At 49.9% G+C, this 7,910-nt stretch overlaps 1 protein-coding gene across 1 annotated transcript in view; it reads left to right on the forward strand.

Moving 5' to 3' along the window:
- The window catches only part of WHSC1 (Wolf-Hirschhorn syndrome candidate 1), a 51,579-nt gene that overhangs the window by 27,407 nt on the left and 16,262 nt on the right, over nt 1-7,910 (forward strand). The gene's annotated exons all lie outside the window — the stretch shown is intronic.

Consider the following 7,910-nt stretch of genomic DNA (forward strand, 5'->3'; position numbering starts at 1 on the left):
ACGCCTCGTCAGCCCAGCAAACACACGTTTAGAGTTTAGAGTTATAACTTGGATTTTTTGAGGACACAGTAAGAACAAATGTACCTACCGGTGTTTGTGACAAGGGGCTCAGGCGCAGCTGTGGTGGAGGACAGCACACATCAGGGCGTGTTCTGTTCTGTTAAATTTAGAACCAACTCCAAGGCCCTGAGCAGCAACAAGATTAATGACATAATTTACTACCATTAGGTGTTTGAGGGTTTGTTTATTGCCATAATACTGAAAATGACAAGGCTTATTGAGAACATACAAATTCTTTTCTCAACAGTTTTCATGAAGTTTGCAGTCTGTTACTACATAGTAAAGTCCCCGTTCCTCGTAAAGGACTGCAGACTTCCCATTTTTTGTCGTTTGACTGTTACTTGAAGTATGTGGGTTAGTCTGGGCCTTACTGGGTACTTTTATTGTACTTTCTTGAGGATTTTCTATCCTGAAGTCTAAATCCATACAGCAATTAAAAGTGCTAGTTAAAAACACTGTTGCTTTTCCAAATGTTTTTCTAGTATTGCCCAGCACCTGTTGGTGGCGGCACAGCCAGCACCGGGCACTGTGAGGAACCCCAGTAGGCACATGACCATGTGGCTGCCAGGTCACGGGGAACCCTTTGCACACAGTGTCTTCCGGCCTCGAGGGCCTTCCAGAAGCACTGTGGAGCTTTTGCAGGAATGCTGCCGTGAGCTAACGTCGGGCAGTCTGCTGAGGACTCACGCCCGTGGCAGATTGATGACCCAGTAAACGGAGAAAAATGTAGTTGCTGAAATTCACACTGTTTGTTAGTGATAAATAATAGCTAGCAAATTAAGAGTAAATTATTTCCTTAATCTGTTGAAGGATAACTATTAGAAAGTTACAAGTATACTTCTTGCTAAGACTTGGTCATGAACTTGAAAATGTTTTAGACAGGCTCTTCCGTCATCATTTATCTTAAACATACCAGTATCTGCCATGCACAGTAAAACAAAGCGTAATTGCAGAGGAAGAGATCAAGCTGTCATCTTCAGGAATGGTGGTGGTTGTTGGGTGCTGGCAAATCAAATACAACTTAGAGCGACCCTGTGAAGAAAAGATCTGAACCCTGTCCTGTCATGTGCTGTCTTTACACATCCCAACACTCTAGAGCCCACGGCAGCAGTCACCGTGTCAGTCCACCTGGCTGAGGGTCTTCCTCTCCTTTGCTGACCCTCCACCCTTCTCAACACTGTGTCCCTCTCCAAGGAATAGCCAGCCTCTTGTAGCACTATGTCCAAAGTATGTGAGGTGAAGCCTCATCATTCTTGCCTCCAAAGAGCACTCTGGCTGCACCCTCTCCAAGACATACCTATTTGTTTTCTTGGCCGTCCATGGAATGCTCAGTGCTCTTTTCCAGCACCACAGCTCAGAGGCATCAATTCTTCTTCTGTCATCCTTGTTCACTGTCCAGCTCTCAGATGCATAGCAAGTGACTGGAAAGACTATGGTCTGCATCAGACCCACCTTTGTCCTCAAACTGACATCATTATTCTTCAGTAATTTGGAGAGGTCCCTTACTGCACACTTAGTGCAGTGCATCGCCTTTTTCCTGATGGCTGGCACTAAGGGTGTTAATTGTGGAGCCAAGTAAGATGAATTGTTGACCGTTTCAATCTCTTCTCCATCCATCATGATGGTGCCTATGAGTTCAGAAGAAAGAGTCTTTTGTTTTCTTGACATTGAGATGCAATCCATACCGAAGGCTGCGTTCCTTGATCTTCTGCAACAAGTACTTCAAGTCCTTCTCACTTTCAGCAAGTAAGGTTGTGTCATCTGCATAATGCAGGTTATTGATGAGTCTCCCTCCTGATGGCATATTTCTCTTCATAGAGTCCGGCTTCTCAAATGATTTGCCCAGCAGACAGATTGAGTGTGCGTACAAGAAAGATCCATTATAAACGACTGTTATTCAAATGTACACTTTTACATTTAGAGCCAAAGAGGAAGAAATTGAGAATTTTTACCAAATACTGCAGTCCAGAATTACCTGAACATGCAGTCAAGATGCATTAATGATAATTGGTGAGTGGAATGCAAAAGTTGGGAACAGTGAAGAAAGAAAAGTGGTTGGCAGATGTGGGTTTGATGATAGAAACGAGGCTGAAAATAGAATGATTGAATATTGTTTTTACAATGACTTATTCATTGTAAATACCTTTTTTTAAAGACAAAAACAACGACTGTACACATGGATTTCCCTTGAAGGCTGCATAGGAATCAGATTTACTATATTGTGGAAGAAATCGTTGGAGAAGCTAAACATCAGTCAAAACTAGGCCAGGTACAGATCATCAGATTACTCAAATTGAGGCCGAGGAAAATGATAATACGTCCACAGGAACCAAGATAGGATCTTGAATCAATTCTATCTGAATTTCAAGGTCATTTTAGGAATAAATTTGAGGCACTGACCACCAGTGACCCAAGACTGGATGAGTTTTGGAATGATATCAAGAATATCATCCATGAAGAAAGCAAAAGGTCATTACAAACACAGGAGAAAGGAAAAAACCTGAAATGCATGTCAGAAGAGACTCTAAAAACTACTCTGGAGCATAAGAAGCCCAGAGAAAGGGAAAACATGCTGAAGTAAAGAGCTGAACAGAAGATTTTCAAGGGGCAGCTTGAGAGGACAAAAAAAGTATTCTAACGATATGTGCAGGGAGCTGGAGTTGGAGGATAAAAAGGGAAGAACTCGCTCTGCATTTCTCAAGCTGAGAGAACTGAAAAACATGGCAGTCTTGAGTTGCATTATTGAAAGAAGCTACGTACAGTATACTGAATGACCTAGACAGTGTCAGAAGGAGTTGGGGCGGGGGGGAGACAATACACAGAATCACTGTACCAATAAACGACACTGAAAAGTTTTGGCAAAAACCCATATGAATAATGATAATGAAGGAGGAAGTGGAAACTGCATTGAAGGCATTGGCAAAAAATAAGGCTCCCGGAATCACTAGGATACCAACTGACTTGTTTCCGTTAACAGACGCAGCGTTGGATGTGCTCATCAGTCCATGCCAGGAAGCTTGGATGACGGTTGTCTGGCCAGAGGATTTGGAAAAAGTCCCTATTTTCTCCCATTCGCAAGAAAGGTGATCCAATAGAATGTGGAAATGATGGAACAATATCATTAATTTCACATGCAAGCAAGATACTGTTAGCAATCATTTAAAAACGGATAGAACAGTTACTAGATGGGAACTGCCAGAAATTTCAAGCAGGATTTAGAAGAGGCCGTGGCACCAGGGATATCATTGCTGATGTCAGATGAATCCTGGCTGAAAGTAAGGAATACCGGCAGAATTCCTGTTTGTTCTTTATTGGTTATGCAAAGACGTTTTACTGTGTGGCTGACAGTGAGAAGCATGTGAATCCAGGGCTCCTAATAGTGTTCATGAGAAACTCGTACCTGGATCACGCTGCGGTTGTGCGAACAAAGCAGAACTCTGTATGGTTTAAAATGAAGAAGGAAATGTGGGTTCTCTCCATTCAGGAATGGTTATATGGGTAGAAAACAACAATTTATAGACAATCTTTAAAATGAATGAATTGACATCTAAAAACAGCCACAAAAAGGAAATGATGTCGTTTCAAAAATGCTTTCATGATAGCAACAAAAACATACGGTACTAAAACAAATACAATGAAACGTGTATGATTTTGGAAAAAAAATTGGTTAAGCAGACTTGGAGATGATGTTTTCATATGAAGGAAAAATTCAGTATTTTGGTGAGGTATTTCTCACTAACATAATCTGTAAATTGAGTACAATTTAATCAAAATCGCAGCATTAATTTTTTTTTAGCTTGATAAGCAGCAGTTGCATTCCTGACCTAACGATGACACCTCTGTGAGGGTTCGAATCCCCCAGCAGCTCCATGGGGGTACACAGCCTCGGGCTGCAGAGGTATGAGAACACGCTGGGGCTCGGCTCGGAGGCCGTTCTGAGCCCACAGCCGTGAGGGCCTTTTGGAGAAAGGCTCATAGGAAGAGCAGCTCAGCGGAGGACTTGCCCACCGGACGTGAAGCCGTGCTTTTAAAATGGCTCCCAGCTGGCCACCCTGAGCTGACTCAAGGGCTCAGGTGAGGACCCTGGGCCGCTGGTGAAGGCCTCCGTCAGCAGCCGGGCAGAGGGGAGAACTTGTCCGGTGAACCAGCTCACGTGCGGGTGAAGGAGCTGCTGTGTGCTTGACCCTGAGCAGAGGGAAGGACGAATCATCTGCACAGAGCTCAGACACTGGGACAGCTGCGCTTCTCAGCTCAGCACCCGGGCGCTGGGAGGCCCGCAGGAGATGCTGCCCGCAGGAGATGCCGCCGCCCTCCCCGGTCACCTGGGAGCTGCAGGTGGGAGTCCGAGCTGGGCAGCGGTTCACAGTGTCGCACCTCAGATAACGGGAGGGCCTGAGCAGTGACGGGACTCCATACACAGTGCTGCCGGGGCGGGGGCTTGTGCACTAGACCTGCTTTTGAGAGAAATTTGACAGTAGTTTGTAAAATGGAAGGTGCGTGCCTCCTAGATGGTGACCCCGCAGAAACTTTGCCCTTGCACCCAGGAGACAGTGGCCACAGCACTGAGGAAGTGAGCAAAGTGAAGTACGTACGTCATTACAGTGGATGAGCTGGATGTTAAAGAGCGGAGGCCTGGAAGGTCTGCAGTTTGACAGGTGTCACGTGGGTGTTAATGCGGTTCACCTGCTCACCTACCTACATCCAAGCGCTGGGAGACCTGGGAGGTGCTGCCACCTGGTGGAGGAGCTGCGCCGGCTTGAAGCTGGCTCTGAGGCACTCAGCCCAGCGTCCTGCATCATGAGTGATTCCCCTCTGAATGTCCAGCTGACCTTAGACGTGAACCTTGCCCACATCCTCCTACATTCTGGAAGCAGGGCCTGGAGACACTACCCTCTCAGCCAACCATGTGTTTTTCAATGGTTCCACATCCTGGTTTGAAAAGAGGAAAGAAAAGCAGGTTCCTGAAGAGTGGACACTGAGCAGAGATCACCCCGTTGATCTCAGAGGGTCCCTTCGCAGCGGAGTGAGCAGGCGCAGACTGGTCGGTGCAGAGACCGCTGCTTCCGTGGCCGAGCGAGCGGGGGGCGGGGGGGGGGGGGCCCGGGCTGTGTCCTGAGGCCTCAGGTGCACTCACTGCCCTCTGCATGTCCTGCCACGCTTCTCACAGGCATGGCGACGAACAGAATGTCAGTGTCCGAGTGCAGGTGCACAATTCAAATTCAGAAGGAGTGACCTTGTTGGGTACATGGCCCACGGGGGCCTCTCCTCCACCCCCCCCCCCCAAGCTGGTGTTTTTTGGTGGTTTTGTAGCATGGTACACTGTTGACATGTGGCCGGATGAGTGAACGAGTGCCGTAACTCCTCAGCTGGCCTGGTGCCGGAGAAGCTGTTTCTCGGCGTGTGGCTGTGGAGCCTGCTGGGGGGACAGGGTGCTGAGAGTGACGAAGGGAGTGGAGTGAATCAGAGCTGAGTGATCTCTCACTCAGTTACCAGCAAGCTGCCTGGAACTCCCCCAGGAGCATGCTGCTGTGACACTGGTGTTTCAGGGTGGTGGCTTGGGGGTGCAGGTCAGCACGAGACAGTGACCTGTCCACCAGCATGCATGTGCTGTGGAGTCAGACAGAGCCGCCCGCTCTCCAGGAGTGTGGAGGGGTGGTGTTGGTCAGCACCGAGACCATGACCTGTCCACCAACATGCATGTGCTGTGGAGTCAGACAGAGCCGCCCGCTCTCCAGGAGTGTGGAGGGGTGGTGTTGGTCAGCACCGAGATAGTGACCTGTCCACCAACATGCACGTGCTGTGGAGATGGACAGAGCCGTCTGCTCTCCAGGAGTGTGGATGGGGTGCAGGTCAGCACCGAGACAGTGACCTGTCCACCAGCATGCGTGTGCTGTGGAGGTGGACAGAGCCGTCCGCTCCATAGGAGTGTGGATGGCGGGGTGGGGGGCACTGCAGCCTCTGGGGGAGCAGCTGTGGATTCTGTCAGCACGTCTTAGCAGTAGGATGTCTGGGCCTTCTGAGGGTGGACAGGCAGGGCATAGCAGTGCACAGGGGACAGAAGCGGGTGTCTGCTGGTCTGGCCTCAGAGAAGAGGCTGGCAGACGTGGTTCTGCAGTTTCTGACATGACTAGGCAGGTGGAGATGGCCGTGCAGACAGCCAGCTTTCACTCACCACGTCTCCGACACAGTCCCAGAGGGGAGGAAAGGGCACACTCTGAAACGGTCTCCCAAGCCTGGTGTGCGGAGGCTGGCCTTGACCTTGCTGATTCTCTAGTAGCTGCAGTGGTCAGTGTAAGGCACATGGTTTATATTACATGCACTTCCAAGGAGATGACACGGCTACCACAGAGCAGCTGGCGGACGCCAGGGGCCTGCCATCCAGTGGCCGTGCGCCAGTAACCACTAGACCACCAGGCCGACCTTTAAAAACCCGACAGGCACTGGAGAGCATGAGTTCCTGTGTCTGCTGCATCTGTTACGTAGTGCATGTGTGCATGGTTTGCACAGGCTCACTGGGGCGAGAACAGGCGTTGATACAAGATGCTGTGGCCGCGTGTTTAAGATCAGTCGTGGTTCAGTTTTTTCTCGTGTTGTAGATTCATATTTTATCTTTGATTTTCTGCCCCTCAGCCTTTGAAAATGCAAAAACCATTCTTAGGTTTGGGCTGTAGGTTAAGGGGCCCAGATCTGATGGCCCCAGTTCACAGCTGATAGCTCTCAAGTAGAGAGTCCTTAGAACCAGCAGGAACTTTTTAAATCCTGATGCCGGGTCCACCTGATCTAAGCGTCGGTTACTTAACTGTCTCGGGTTGGTGTCTGTAATGTGCAGCCACGCTTGAGGCCCAGGATTTGGGCCCTGGTGCTTGGTATGCAGGGCTGCGGTTGGGCCTGGGGACCATGTTTCCAGCTCTCCCCTGAGTGCGCCTGGCCTGCTCACGGGGTTGTCCCTGTGGGGTCGGACTGTGACAGGACCGGGAAGCAGGCCGTGGTGACTTACCTTCCTGGGACTGTCGGAGGTCCAGCCTGAGGCCGCGCAAGAATGCAGACGTGATAAAGTGAGTCACACAGACTGACTTCCCAGAGCGTGTAAAAGTTAACAGAGGCTGTTATGTTCAGTGGTATTCCGAGGAAGCTTTGAAAGGCTGTGGGAATTGCTACAGTGGGACACAGATGTGTTGGGACAGTGACCCAGGCATACAGGGTGCCAGCACCCCTTGTGAAAAGTGCGGTGTCTGCAGAGTGAGGACCTGGACAGTGTCTGCGCTCCCAGGGGATGGTCCACCACTCATCACAGCACACAGGGTTTTGAAGAAGGTCTCGTTTCCCCTTGTTGCCGTCTCTCGTTTCTGCGTTGACATCATGCTGTTGGGGCTCCTTCAGTGGTGCCGTCTGTGCCCGTGAGTGAGTCGCACAGAGTTGTCTGCGCTTCCTTCAGACCTCATTCCTGGAGTGGGGGCAGTGCCTGGGACCGAGGGTGCCCGGCCTTGAAAGTGCGTGATTAGACCTGAGTGGGCTTTCCCAGTTCACGGGGGTGGGTGGGTGGGTGTGTGTGTGTGTGTGAGAGAGAGAGAGATTGGATTTGGGAGGGCTTTCCCCGATTTGCTCAAGTTTGTGGGTGAGTGAGATGGGGTGTGTGTGTGTGTGGGGGTGAATGAGTGATTAGACCTAGGTGGGCTTTCCCCAGTTCATGGGGTGTGGGGTTGGACCCAGGTGGGCTGTCTCTGTTTTGTGGGGGGATGTGTGACTGAACCCAGGTGGGCCTTATCCAGTTCACACAAGTGGGCTTTCCCTGATTTGCGGGATGGGGGTGTGTGTGTGATTGGACCGGGTGGGCTGTCCCCGGTTCATGG

Source organism: Elephantulus edwardii, unplaced genomic scaffold (assembly GCF_000299155.1).
Source record: "Elephantulus edwardii isolate Elephantulus edwardi_28Jun2011 unplaced genomic scaffold, EleEdw1.0 scaffold00129, whole genome shotgun sequence".
Lineage (NCBI taxonomy): Eukaryota > Metazoa > Chordata > Mammalia > Macroscelidea > Macroscelididae > Elephantulus > Elephantulus edwardii.